Here is a 12542-nt window from a genome sequence, read left to right on the forward strand (position 1 = left end):
CGCTGCACCATTAGAGTACATAGACTGTGTACATTACAGTCATCAGGATACAAATTTCAAGAGAGTTTTCACCAACCACTTTTCTGCAGGTTTAGAAGTATATGCAAATGACATTTTTTGGAAAAAAAACCTCCACCAACACAAAACTCCTACTCACCTCTGCTTGTTTGATTTACATTATGCTGTAAGATCCACTTCCACATTAAAAAAAACCTGCAAAATAAAAAAAGAACTTACTGTACAGCTGTCATTGTTTTCTGGTTGTATCCTAGACTATCACACAAGACAGGCAAAGCAGAGAGGTAAGAAATCCCCAGCCAAAAAAATATTCTATCTTTTTGATCTCGGGGTAAAAGTATCAACATTCCAGTGGTCATCTCTCAAACACATGTAATTTCCAAATAACATAGCTATTGGCATTTTAATTTTAAAAATCTACCAAGAAGTTCTATCAAATATACATGTTATTAAATTAAGTGGGAAGAACAGGGGAAAAGAAGTTACACGGCAAGAAAAGTTTCTGCTTTTGTTGCTAGTGCCTCCAAAGTCAGCTATCTCAAGGTCCCTGAACAGGGAATGATGCACAGAAAGGAAATTGTTACAAATGAACACGTTAAAAAATATTTTTAGCAAAAATTATCGACGTATCTGAGATTATGTGTTGGAGGACTTGAAGCCTGGGCTATTCTCATTTCTCATCTTTTCTAAGGCAAAGTTGCATTTATGATTCTAAGGTTAGCTGGCCCACTTAAAAATTATAATTTATTTGTCTGCATGAAAGCTGATCAATGTCAGATAAATCTTGTTTTGCTCATGTATCTTTAGAACTAACTACACAAGGTCATTTTTTACTTCCTATTTGGAAATTTGGAAAAGACTCCAAAAGCAACTGAAGCTGCACAAAATCAAGAATGGATTTGGGTATGGTATCTCTACAGAACTGGGTCTAAGAAACAAGAGAAAACTACTAGTACAGAGCTTTACAGAAAGGGTAGGTTGTTCTTATCTAGACTGAATGTTTAGCCATCATCAGAATTGACTCTGAATGAAGTAACTATCATCACGCACTATCCTTCTCTCATTTTATTCACACACTTTTTGATTCAGTTTCCTAATCAATCTGCAACTGTCTTAAAGCCCCTTGCCTAAATTACAAAGACAGATAGTAAGGGAAGACAGACCTTTCAAAAAAGTCTGACTGGGTAATATAAAGCAACAGAAGATAAGTATGTGAGCTCCTCTTCCTTGCTCCAGGATTGTGTCCCAAGTATCATATTAAACTGTAGCTTTATCCATGAATGTTACTCAATATACATACTCATTTCTCAAGTAAGATTTGTTACACAAAAAAATACAATTCTTTGGTCAGATTTTAAAGTAACATTAATTCACCTAGAGAAATAGAAGTGGTACTTTAAAACAGCAGTGGAGCTCTACTGTATGTTACAGAAAGTAAATGTAAAGCTACAGTTATATGCCCACAAAAATAACAGCCTCCATATACAAAAAGCCAAAACACCTTTCAAAAAATGAGAAAAAAAAAGTCAATGGTCATGGCTTTACATGATCAAACATTATGATGAGCCAGACATCTCAGTAAGCCTGTGCACTTTGGCTGGGAAGTGACAACCCCAGTCTAACACTTCTTTAATTCAGAATTACAATGACTGCCCCTGTGCAAAATGGCCTCAACACCTACATCTTCTAAGCTTTGCAATGAACTAAACATTAGCAGTAACTGTTCTAAACAAAGATTTCATGGCTTGTGACTCAAGTGCAGACAGAATCTTTCTGCCAAAGGATTGAGCCCAGACCACTGCAGATCACTGGGGTGATACAGCAGTACAGGGTCACACCACACACTACTCTCTGTAACAGCCCTTCAATAGAACACTTTGGATCAATCGACTTATTATAGGGTAAAACTTCCCACTTCATGTGAACAATCTATCGAGAGGAAACTCTCATACTCATTGAAAGTACACTTTGCAGAAAACTTTTAATGAAAGTACTCTTGCATTTCAGTATTCTTTGGATCACAGGGAGCTCACAAACCATGCTGGGGATTAATCTGGGGTTATTCTACATCTGGCACAGAGGGAAAGAGAAGGAAAAAGAGAACATGGGACATCATAATTTAGATATTGTCCAGCTGAAGGAGAGGAGATAAGTTTCACAAAGAGATCACCAGCAAGTAAACTGATGAACAACCAAATGGCTGGTCACTGTAGCCCTGCATCAAAAACTTCAAAGGGCCCTACAGAATTAACTCCCCCTTTTTGGGATTTCAAACCCTCTGATGTACAAAGCTCCATCCAATGTGAGATGATAGTTGCAGTGTCATGCAAACATCTTCATGAAGGCAAACACAATCCACCAGATTGTGGACACCAGATCTTACCCCAAACTATTGATAGACTTGAGACTGTTTAAAGCCACCCACTTACAGTGCTTAACTAACACTCACATCTCCTCTTAAAGGTCTTTTTGCTGTCAAGTAAGATTTCTCTTACTCCACTACAATCAAACTCTAACACCTACTATTAATTTCAAGGGTGATGACATTTGAAATAACCTGACATTCTTTACCAGCAGATTGAGAAAGGTATCTCTCCAAAAATTTCCTTAGGGAAAGGCAAAGATTTCAACATCATAAATGCTTTTGCTTCAATTTGCCTGTCTTAATTCTCATTATCAGGAAAGGACGTGGGAATGAAAGATATTCTCCCATACCAGGTAATAAAAAAGGGCATGAAAAGGGAGACAGAACTGAGTAAGAAATGTAGTTACAGGGCATTCACCTGAAGGCCTTGATATTCAAAGAGTAAGAAGGGGGACCGCAGCAGGGGAAAATGACTGCTGTAAAATGGTCAGGTTTCTGATTAGCAGCTTCCTGTTCTGATATGGCCAGTGAACAGGAAATGGAAGAAAACTGAAATGGTAGAGATGAAAGAGACCACAAATGCACCCCCAATGACCCAAAAATAAAAATGAAAAGATGGACTGAAAACACTTGCTATAATGAAGTATCTCCTAACAGCACATCCCCTTCCTCTCTGAGGCAAAAGTTTAAGAAGCAGTAGAAGGCAAAGGTGTACAATGACTAAGTAAAGTTTGTTGTAATCACAAGAGTTTTGACCCATTTATTTACTATGCAGCCTTTATTTCACAACAGATCTGTATTGTAGCTGACATTTCCACATCCATCTGGGAAAAGACACCATCACCTTTAACTCCACATTCTCCTGGAATGACTGCAGCTAGGAATGTAACTCATACGGAAGCTTTTTAGGTGGTTTGTTCGAGTTCTGTTTTACCGTGTGTTGCTGTTTAACACAAAACCAGTTTTGCCCCTATAGCTGATTATGTCTGTGTGGGAAGAAATAAAGAAGAAGAAACAAAGACTAAAATAACTATACTATATAAATTACTTTTGTTGATAACAACTGTGGCTAAACAGTCAAATCCACCAGCTTGACATAACGTATCAAAAAGGCCTGCAACTGTAGACTTGACTTCATGGCTTAGAAAATTTGATTAGTTAGTCTGGAGTGGCAGCTACATTTATTAGGGTATGACCATCTCAGCATTAAAGTCAAATGCAGGATGTGGAATAAACTTCATTCTAGTATCTGTTGCAGCTCTAGAAAAAAATCTATAATCTTACAAAAATCTAAGAATCCTAAATATCAGTGCAGGAAAGAATACCCAGCAGAAAGCAGAGATTATTAAGAAAAGGCTATAAAGGAAGCCCAAAGTTCCTGCCAAAATTTTACACGCAGTATCACAGAAAAAGTAATTTCAGAAGACAACTGAAAAGGCAAAAACTTAGCTGCCGGGAGTCCTACATCAAGTGATACAGCTGAAAAGCTCTTTAAGTACAAACTTATACTGCCATTTTCCAAACAAGTCGCCAGCAATGACCTTGTCTGTACAAAACATAGTTTCCTGCTTTCTATTTGCAGAAGGAGATTTTATTGTCTTTGATTTCTGTTTTAAAAATATAAAAACAATTTAATCTACATTCTGTACCCACAAATATCTAGAACTAACATCCAGTGTAGATTAAATAATCATTTGAATTTAAACATGGGGTTTTCTAAAACCACAAAATTAATCCCTTTCAAGAATTTGTAGAACCTTTCATTCTATGCTATTCCAACTTTAGTTTAACCAACTTAATTATACATGCCACAATCCAATTTACCAAAATTAAATTTGTAAAGAAAAAATAATGATCACTCTTAAAATAGTTAATGAAGAGCAATGCTTAAGAACAGGCACTATACTGGAGTCTGAATTACCCAGAAGTCAAATTAAGCAAAAGCTTAACACTTTATAACATGAAGAGACAAAATTTAAGTCTTTACTGGAGATACTCCTGACTTCAAAGAATCTGCAGTGAGTGAACAAAAGCAAGCAAGGGACTGCAAGACAGAAAACTGCCTCTTGCATTTTGAATCTCCTGCTAGATTTTGAGTAATGTGAAAAACAGTTCAAAGAAGTTACAGTTCTTCCTTTGTCTGTTCATCACAGTAAAAGCCACATGCACAGTTCCCAAAGCTGTGGTAGGGCTTTCACGTGGAAATGTTGAAATCTCTCATTTTTCTACTCCTAGAAAGTTTTGCTTTTTGACAACACTCCATATGGGACATTGAAGCATTTCAAGGAAACGTGTGACAGCATAGGAAATGAACACAACTGATCATACCTCAGACTGGGAAGCTCTTTCAGTCCTATCAAGATTACAAGTTGAATGCAACATTAATATGAGTATCACAGTAGGGAAAAAAGTAGTCTCATAGAGTAGCTTGAATGGAAAAAAAAGGAACCTCTGTTTGTATCATCAATTAGGCCAAACCAGAGATTTAATTATTTAAAAAATGTGCAAACCATAAATAAAAAAAACCTGAAAAGTCATCACAGCAAAAAGTATTCTAGGTAGGAAGGAGTTTGGACTACCAAAACATATTGTTTGAAAAGGTTATTTTTCCTCTGTATCAGTAAACAAATCATATGCAAACATTCAAGGATGCACACAACAGACACAAAATAAAGATGCGAAGATGTCTAAAGAGAAGCAAGGGGAAACAATTTGAGAACTGTTTACTTTGAGCATACATTATCCAGTAAGCAAATATGTAACAATTAACACACAAATGAAAGCACTGTAAAAGCACTAAAGTGAAGCATCAGTTTGAAGATGGGAGTCCTGAAAACATTTAGAATTTCAAGACCTTAAGAGAAAATACTACCACACTGTTTCTGAAGGTTACTTATCAATGCAGTTTCTCCCCTCAGCTAAGATGGATACAACATCCTAAGTATCATTGATATTAAAAAGTTTACAGTCCATCCATACCCTACTACATTGAATGGCATTCTTCACAATGAGATTTACCATAAGCAATAAGCTACAGGGAAATAATTCACTGTCTTTACAATTTCTCTGTTGTTTAAGCTACAGATGAGTCTACCACTTACATAATAAACATCCATACATTTTCAGTTACCCTTCAGCCTATTCATTCGGACCACATGAACTAGCTCTTCATTTACTGCACTTATATACCTTAAATATAATAGCTTTTCTTAAATAGGGAAAGCTTAAAGACCAGAATGACATAACCTCTCCATTTCACTCCAAACTACTAATGGCACATCCCTGGCATCATCCCTGACTTTGAACACATCTCTTTTTTTTTTTTTTTTTTTTTTTTTTCCCCAATACATTACCTGTACATTAATTGCCTCTACTCTTCTGGTTATACAATCACTCTGTACCCAGTTATATATATTTTTTTCCTTCGCCATACATTATCATGTAAGCTTTACACAGAGCACCTCAAAATACAGTGGCATACCCTATGACTATAAGCACTGCAAAAAAGCATTCCAGAAAATATTTACACAAAATCTTCCCTACTTTGTAAGAAATTTGATTACGGTTCCTTAAAAATTTTTAGTCCAAGTTTGCACCTCCCATTTCTCAGCTGAAAAGTAACTGAAAATGCAAACCAGGAAAGCTTGATCACTGAAGTGCTAAGGAACTAACAGCCTTAAGTAAAAAAATATGGATTTTGTACCTTAAACCAAAAAAGCAAGCTTTTAGAAACGTCTGAGGCAACCTCTTACATTTCAAGGTTTTTTAAAATACTAAACTGTACAGTGATGTTACACATTTGTAGTATTTTCCTCTCCTTTCTCCAGAACTACAGAATTTTCATAAAATCATTAAGTTTATATTAAAGTTAAGCATAAAAATAAAAAAAGTTTAAGTTAAGATTGTGTCCATCAAATGAGTGCATCCCCTTTAGTGTACTATTAAACAACACCATTCAATAGTTCAAACAGCTGTCTTCACATACTACTCATTTTTCTACAACTTTCAGGTTTTATCTTATGCATATTTGGCACACATTACTGTAAACAGTTTATCAGCCACACCTCTTACTGAACGAATCCAGTGTTTTTCCAGTCAAGGAAATCTGACAGAGAAAAAACCCCGGAAGACGAAAAAAGTACAGAAAAATGGGATGTTCTCTAGGTATATGTCCTAGGGTGATCATGCCAATCGTGTGTTCTGCTTATGTTTGATATTATGTTCTGTGCTTTCAGAACTGACTCTGTAAGCAAAGGTTTGTTTTGCCTTGTTATCAGCCGGTTCACCTCCCCCCATGGTCTGCTGTCTAGAAGAGGCCAGTGCTGGCTGGCTGGCTTTTGCTTGCTTGGCTTGCTTGCTTCTGCTTTTGCCTTTGCTTCCTAGTTAGTTTAGCTAAGCAGTCCAATTCTTTCCCTGGACTGTTTCTTTTCCTTTCCTTTTTCTGATACCCTCCAACCTGCTCCTGACTGGGACCTGGGAAGCACCGAGGAACACCGAGATCCTGCGCTCTGTGATCTGCAGCAGCCATCCCCAGTACCCAGAGCAATCCCCGGCGTCCAGACCCGGGCAACCACCCCCAGGAAAGACTTTCTGGATCTGTTCATCTCTTCAGAGTGGTGAAAGAGTTTTGTTGTCATCTGGTGTTGTTAATTTTCTTTTTGGTGCTGGGGGGTGCTTTGTTTGTTAAATAAACAGGTTCTTTTCCACTTCTCTCAGAGAAAATTTGTTCCCGAACCAGGTGGGTGGGGAGGGGCCGTGGGGGATTGTTTTCTGAGGGCTCCTTCCAGAGGACCCCTTCCCCAAATTTGCCCTAAACTGGGACAGTATAAAACACATCACACATATGGGACTTTTGAAGAAGAGCAGACACAGTTTACTATCAGACCATACCTGTCCTCAATCTGCCACCTGTGGAATCCTGATAGAGAAAGAAATTACTCTTCACACATTCACTGAACTTGACATATCCCTTACCTGATGCAATGCATAAAATAACCCTGAAAATCCTCAATGTAACTGCAACCTATTAATCAAAAACCTGCAAGAAGTTTACGACACAATGCATACACTTATGTCCTTATCAAATGAAGTACAACTGTTTCCCAAGTAGATTCCACTCTAAAATCTGACCCTTATTTATATATCTCAAACCTTATTTATAAATCTTCAAATAGAATTTAGGTTGGGCATATTTATTTCAAACTCAAAATATAAAAAAATCTTAATAAAAAAGCTTTGCTGCATGAAGAAAAAACATTCAGGACTTAATTTTAGAAAGCCAGAATTATGTTACCATATACAACATATTTTGTGAAATAGTATCTCGTTACTGTTTTTTTTCCCTTCAAGTTTTTTTTATAGGGACATTATGTTTATTATTAAAATTTAAAACCATTAAGCATTTTTTTTTAGTGTAGAGAAGGCAGTAATGAGGCTTAAAAAGATATTTACTAGAAATTAGTTTCTCCACTAAGCAGACTGGCATTCTAAAACAAGACTGCCTGATGATATCCATTATATCTAAATGGATTAAAATATCTGTTCCCTTTAATAACAGTCTTACTTCAAGGCAGTATCTCACAACATTTCAAACAGTAGTTAAAGCAGCACATTAATAATCATGCCAAGTTCTTACTGTAGCAACAATAATTTCTGGTAGCCATTTTCTTTCCAGTTTTAACACTGTTTCAAAGCAACTGTTTCCTGCAACCTCTGTACAAACCCAAAGGCAGCCAACTGCTCTGCAGTTTTCTCTGGCTACACTCTTCAGCTGTCTCCCTCCAGACCGTCTCCAGTCCACTGTACTCACCTATCAGTATTCTCTAGCGCTGCACTCCACTCAATTGCAGTTCACATTAATGGAAATATGCCAGCATGGCAGTTCCCTTTTTAAAAAACCCCCAACGACCCAACCCCCACATTTAGGAAACGAACAGTTTGCGACTGAAGGACACTTTAAGGGGAGAGAGCTGCAGTTGGTTCTTTTCACCTGCAGGAGCTAAGGACGCAGAGCCCAGCACAGATCACCAAGCCGCAGGCAGCCTCCGCAGATCACACACTTCAGCACCAAGCCAGTGCTGCAGCCAAAAACCAGTTCTTAATAGACTTGTTGTGACTATCTCTGCATTTTCTACATTATAAGGCAGACTAGTGTACACATGCACTTCCAAGTCTTCTGTGTTTCTAAAGTCTTAAAAATGACAAAACTTGAAACACTTTCTTGAATTAAGACTGCAATGCAGATTTCAAAAAAAGGTTGAGCCTAAAATCCTATGGCTCCAAATTAATGATAAACGACTATTTTCTTCTTTTCTTATTTAAAAAAAAAATAATAAAAAAAAAATCTCTCCTTCTTGATATCATGACAGTTTGAAAAAAACCAGTAGATAACAGAAAGTGAATTACATGAACATTTGTAAGAGCAATGGCAGGAAATAGTGAACTGGTATTAGCACATAAGTACTCCCTACAAAACAGGATCTTAAGCCCAAATTCAGTTCCTCACAAGCTTGTTCCAGTTGAAAGGATAGCTATGCTGGGATCACGAGCTCTCATGCCTGCTGTCTGTCTAGACAGCGTTTCTGACATTTCCTGACCATAGCAGGAAAGGGAATCTCCTGTTCCTAGCCTCAGAGGAAGTATATTTTCTGTGCCCATGAAAATGATAAACCTAACAAAAATTTCCTAGAGATTTCATGCATGATTTTCATAAATATTTGCAAAGCTTTGCTCATTAAGTGCTAAGAAATAATTAAGGGCTTACACTTAAAATGAAGGAAGGCTTACAGTGAACTCTGAATTGGTGCAACAGAGATTTTATTCTGATATCCCTATGACAGAAGGACAGAGTAGACACTGAGTATTACTCCCTGTAAACAGCACTGCTAACTCTCAAATAGCCTTATTCCTTATCAGAGGACTAAGCTGTGACTACAATGAACGTCCCAAGATGAAGAAAATACCCATGTAAAACAATCCCCAAAAAACACTAACTCCAAACCAATCACCTAAAAACATAAATTCCAACACTGCCATTCTTATAGCAAAATCTATTTACAAATAAAATATACATATATTTCATACAATAAGATTCAGCCACTGTTTATCAGATTTGAAGTGAAGCTACAAAAAGCTTTAATAATTGGGTTGATATATAAGCTATAACCTTTACAGTCTACAAAAGAGCACTCTGGGGAGCCACATATACTTAGCCAGTAACATAAGGACTTCCCTTTGGAGCCTGCTTTTTGGTAACAGAGGAATGGTTTTGGTGAAGAAGGAAAGTTATAATATGCTGTCAACATGATCACCTTAATAGACCTTGAAAACAGAAAAAATCCATTCCTTGCTGAGCTGCTCAGTGTTCACTTTTGGTCTGATGACACTGTAAGTTTCCACCATTGTCCATGGCCTACATAAATAGGTAAAAACTATTTCCTACCTTAGATAAGCTGTAGCAATGTAACATAATTAAGCCAATTGTGTTTTATTTTACACTTTCATGCCAGATAGGTGCATTAGTGTTCTCTGAATAGGAACAACAGCCATTTTACAACTGAGGTTATTCTACCACACCTGGCAAGCAAACTGGAGCAAATGCTTCCACATCCCTCTTTGAAATATAGTTTGTTACTGCCATGAACACTCATTTGAGCCAGTCACACACCACCAGCACCACAACCACAGTTCAGGTCTGGCACAGCATCCACATCTCGTTAGTAAGCTCCTATTCATGGTCCCTGTGTTCAATTGGACGGGGTCCACAAGCTTTATTACTAACATAGTCATCATACAGGAGTGTTTCCTTTAGTGAAATTTCACAGAGTTTACTAAAGTTACTGTCTTTGCTACAAAATTAGTCCATGAAAAGCAATTTCCTATGAAGCAGGTGTTTTCAAGACCTACCCCAAGGACTCTACTCAAGTGATGCACTACCTTGAGGACTACTTTCTGAACTGTTTAATAAACATCTATGGAGTCTCCATGCGAGACTGCAAGAAGATGCAGCAGTTCTATGAAGGTTTCACTTCAAGATCAGGGCTTAATGAATCTTTCTCTTTTCAGCATTGAACCCTTTAAATGATTGTGGACTTGATTCACTTCATTTCAGACAAAAACATAAAATCTTTGCTTCTTTTGCTATTTTAATTAGTTCTTCCAACTACACAAAGGCAAATTGAAAAACCTGGTATTTCCAGCATGCCACACTAGTTATCCTCACCTGTGCATACCCAGCCCATTGGCTGTCCTTGATTTGTCAGTTTTTCTAACCAGAGCACGTTTCCCAACCAAACTTGCAGAAGTAGCTTAAGAAACAGGACAGACAAGACAGTTACTCTATGCCTATTTCATATGCTTTACACTGGATAACTAGGATAGCACAAAAGAACTGGATCTGCATGGCCTAAGACTGCATAAAATTCAAGAGTATAAATGGCACAAGTCATTCACATCATTACTCTGTTTCAGAATATACACAGTTTTTTAATTGAAGCAAAGAAACCTGTACGTTTCCCACCCTAAAAAGGACATAACCCCGAAGACAAAATATTTTCTTCTAGCAAGTACACAGCTTATGTTATTTGCAGTAGTAACAAAGCTTCTTAAACCAAAGTCAGCACCAAAGATAAAGGAAACTTTGTCTTGGACATTCACAATTAAAATAAAAAACCTCTGAATACCTTGTTCAAAAGCTTCATCAATTCAGAATGACTAATGTCCCTAAAGCTTGGTGTTCTACATCAACAGAGGTTCTGTGCCTTCTTTTGGGCCCATCAATTTGTCTACTTACTGGCCCCAGAGCTATGATGTTTCCTCATTACTGGGAATTTTGTAAGCATACAAGTTAGATTTCAAGACCTCTTGTTTGTTTTCTGCTGGAACACTGAAGAAAATATAACCAACACTTAAATGTTGAGAGAATATGAATGAATATGAAATCTAGTTTAAATGGATAAAAGGAGCAAGAGTAACTTTTCCTCAAGTTCAAAGCCAACATATGGAAGCATACTAAATTAAAGGAATTCTGATATAAAGGTTCAGAACTTAATACCTACTTTAAACAGCTTCAGAGAAAACAACTGCCATGAATGACACTGCAGAACACTGATAAAAGTACAGATATACATAAGGGATTGTTAAAAATTGAAGGAATAACCTGTCTTTATCCTCAGATTCACAAAACTAATGAAATTCCAAGAACAAATAAAACCAAAAACAAAGAAGTTACAGCACAGAACAGGTCAGCTTCTCCAAAATAAAGCCTTCAGAATATCCTAACCAAAGCTCCTCCTTGAACCTGTAAACTCTTTGGAATTTACGATATTTAGACGGAAACAGTGATATTTGTATCCTTGATTTTTTAATGAGGTATAGGCATCCACAAACCACTCAAGATTGGTACTTTGGTCTTGAAAAGCCAAGAGGATTTTGGGTGGAGATTTTTTTGTTGTTTTCTGGTCAGGGGTTTTTTTGGAGGGGGGGAGGGTTGAGAAGTGAGGTGGGTTTTTTACACGAATAGGATTGGCCTGTGGAAAAGTACTGGTAACTTTAACAGTTTTGCATTCTTTCAAATAGCTGCCGATTTAACATCATACAGGTTTGGTTTTTATTTCTGAATCTCCTTTAAGGACAGGAAGAAATGCTAATGAATCTACAGTGACAGAAAACATGAAGAAAAAGAACAGCCTCAAGCAAGTAAAAACCAGAGCACTCTTCCCTGCTGAAAATGGCATTCTGGAAAATTACTTTAAAAAATGGAAGGAAAATTAAGGTAAAACTATCTGTCACAGCAAAAGTGAAATGACAGATATATTTCTTTGGACAAAAAGCACCCTAACTCCTAGTATTAGTATCACTAAGTTGGAAGAAAACTTTGATCAAAGATCACAACACAGGTGATCACTAATTAATCCTCCCTCCTTTATATTTCCATCCTTTGAAAACAGTATGCATCAGCATGCTTCAGGAGCAGCTTACTAGATGGACCTAAAGCCAAGTTACTAGAAATTATTAAATAGAACTTATAACACTACTCAGTATCCTAGAGATCAAAGCAATCACCTTGCAGAAGTCAAACAAACCTACTTTTCTCTAAATGGCTCCACAAGAAAAAAAACCCAGAACAACCAAAACCCAAAAACTAACTCATCATTACAGC

General features: G+C 37.0%; 1 protein-coding gene across 9 annotated transcripts in view; it reads right to left on the reverse strand.

The window, feature by feature from the left end:
- Positions 1-12542, reverse strand: part of ZNF644 (zinc finger protein 644) — a 77282-nt gene that overhangs the window by 31714 nt on the left and 33026 nt on the right. For all 9 annotated transcript variants that reach the window (XM_031505536.2, XM_031505537.2, XM_077785440.1 and 6 more), the window contains exon 2: positions 158-213. The gene's annotated coding sequence lies outside the window, so the exon portion shown is untranslated. The remainder of the gene's footprint in view (positions 1-157; positions 214-12542) is intronic.

The sequence above is a fragment of the Lonchura striata genome, chromosome 9 (assembly GCF_046129695.1).
Source record: "Lonchura striata isolate bLonStr1 chromosome 9, bLonStr1.mat, whole genome shotgun sequence".
Classification (NCBI taxonomy): Eukaryota; Metazoa; Chordata; class Aves; order Passeriformes; family Estrildidae; genus Lonchura; species Lonchura striata.